The sequence below is a fragment of the Vicia villosa genome, linkage group LG4 (genome assembly GCF_029867415.1).
Source record: "Vicia villosa cultivar HV-30 ecotype Madison, WI linkage group LG4, Vvil1.0, whole genome shotgun sequence".
NCBI lineage: Eukaryota > Viridiplantae > Streptophyta > Magnoliopsida > Fabales > Fabaceae > Vicia > Vicia villosa.
In genome coordinates this window covers 72,937,832-72,940,153 of record NC_081183.1, presented here as the reverse complement: position 1 = coordinate 72,940,153, position 2,322 = coordinate 72,937,832, and the positions used below count along the sequence as shown (strand labels likewise).

General features: G+C 36.9%; 1 long non-coding RNA gene across 2 annotated transcripts; it reads left to right on the top strand.

Moving 5' to 3' along the window:
* Nucleotides 1–361: 361 nt before the first annotated feature.
* On the top strand, nucleotides 362–2,065 carry LOC131594896 (uncharacterized). Of its 2 annotated transcripts, XR_009281592.1 has the most exons (4): nucleotides 362–757; nucleotides 846–939; nucleotides 1,059–1,367; nucleotides 1,747–2,065. It is a non-coding gene; the product is annotated as an uncharacterized LOC131594896 (long non-coding RNA). The 2 variants fall into 2 exon arrangements; XR_009281591.1 differs by having other exon boundaries at nucleotides 363–939.
* Nucleotides 2,066–2,322: the final 257 nt, after the last annotated feature.

Below are 2,322 nucleotides of genomic sequence, written 5' to 3'. Positions count from 1 at the left end.
GTGGTGTATGGGCCTTTCTAGGGGTGAGTAGCAGCCCTTTTGTTCTGGCCTAGATGCTAATTCATTCATGTGCAAATTTCAGATATTCACTTCATTCTATCTAAGGCTTATTCACTGTTTTTGTTGCAATCAGATTTTCTGTTGTTAAAAAAATGCACGGGCCTAAGGGGAGGTGGATGAATTTCGTAGGGCCCAAGGGTTTATGAGTCAAAAATCCAAATTCTCAATTGATTTAATTTCCTTAATCAGACTTATAATCCACTGATTAAACCTAAATCACCAATTAATACCAATTAAACTTTATTCCATTTCAAATTAAATTCAATTAATGTCAATTAATTAAAATAATAAAAACAAACTTAAAAAGGGGATTAGGGTTTGAGAGTTGTGACCATTGAAATAACCTAAACTCATCTCCTTCACGAACACAACGGCGACAGTGTGGTTGTCCGAATCTCTTCCCCAACGAAGACCTCTCAGCGCCTCCGTAACTATTCTTCACCTCTCAACGCTTCTCTCTTGTTCGCTCTCTGATTTCATCATCTCCTTCTTCTCGCGGATGCGTAATCGTTGTTGCGGTTGTTGTAGATTAGATCAGTGGAGTTGTCGCGTGAGGATGTGGATTCGTGATGCTGATGATTTCCTCAAAGCTTATGGTTGATTGAAGATGAATGAAGGAAGTGATTTCCTGAGGAGGTTGAAAATGTTGAACGTTGGTTTTGTGTCTCAAAGTGGAACGACTCTAAGAAGCTTCCAGGTATGCCTTTGTTTCTACTGATTTCTTCGGCTTCAACTCTTTCTTCTTATTGTGAATCGTAACTGTTGTCGGTGGGGTGATGATGAAGGTGCGATGAAGATGACTTTACGGCTACGGTTGAATGAAGATTGGAAAGTAGTGTACCGTGAATGAAGAGAGAATCGGTCTTTGAGGATGAAGAGGTGAGTTCCGACTGATTCTTGTTATCGATTTCCTCTTTCCCTTTTTCTTCTTCTCTGTTACGTATTTCTCCTCTGAACTGTTAGTGAATGATGTATGATTTGAGTGTTTGTTCTTGAAGATGCAGAGACTGAAGAAGAGCAAGGTTGGTGATGATTGATGATGACATTGATGATACGATTTGTTGTAGATACGTGGTGGTGATGAAGAATGATGAAGATTGGAGAAGTTTGATGAAGGTTGATGAAAAATGAAGTTGTGAAGGGAGAAGGGTGAGATTGAGACTGAGGGTGGAGAAGATGAAGAAGCTGGTTGAGAAAATGAAGGTTTGGGGATCGAAGATTGAAAAGGAAGAGGTGGTGAAGAAGCCCTAAAAATGGTGGAGCTGCTGGTTTATATAGTTGAAGGTGAAGAGGAGAATTCAGTTGAGGTTAGTTATTCTTCTCATCTTTCTGTTGAGTTTCAGTTACAAATTAGTTGCTGATTAGTTATAGAATTAGTTATGAACAGTTAGTGATAAGTGGTTAGACTTCTGTTAGGTTTTTCTGCTGTAGGTTAGTTATAACCGTTTAGAGACAGCTGGTAGGTTCTGTTGAAGTTAGTTACAAAATCTGATTTCTGTTATGGTTAGTTTGAAATGGTTAGAGGTTGTATGGTTGGCTGCAAGTTAGTTAACTATGAATAAAAATGGTTAGTAGGATTTGGTTTTATGGATGGCTCATGACTGTGTGAACTTTGTGTATTGGTTTCTATGATATTAGAATATGTATTTTGAATGTATGGTGATGGATTCATGATGCTTTTTGTAGGGCTTGTTAAGGGAACGTATGAGGGTTGTATGTAGCAAGTCTCTTGTATAAAGATGTAGGGCTGTTATGGTTTATTTGTGGGAATTGGTGCGACAAGTGCGTCCACTGAAAGTTTTGTTGAAGGGATTTGGAAATTTGAGATCTTGAAGTATATAGAAAAATGAAGATGAACTTAGGCTCCTTTTTGTTTGTAATTCTTTTGTAGTTGAATCTTGGAATTTTTCTTTGTAATGGACTTTGAAACGGTATTTGAATGAATGTAATATAAATTGTGTAATGGGAATGTGGATTTTTGAACGAATGTTTGGAAATTGATGGACATTGTATTTTGATAAATTGTAGAGTTCTTGAAAGGAAATTGTTTGAATGGTTCATGAATGAATGTTGAAACTTGGAGTGTTCTTGATGTTTTGTAATGAGATGTCTCCGAATGATGAATGAAATTCAAGCCATTTTTACAAATTATGCCTTCAATGATGTATGCCTTTTGTACTTTGATTATCCTCACTTTGTGTGCAAATCCAATCATAATCTATTATTAATCAGATTCACCTCTATTTCCAATACTTCAATTCA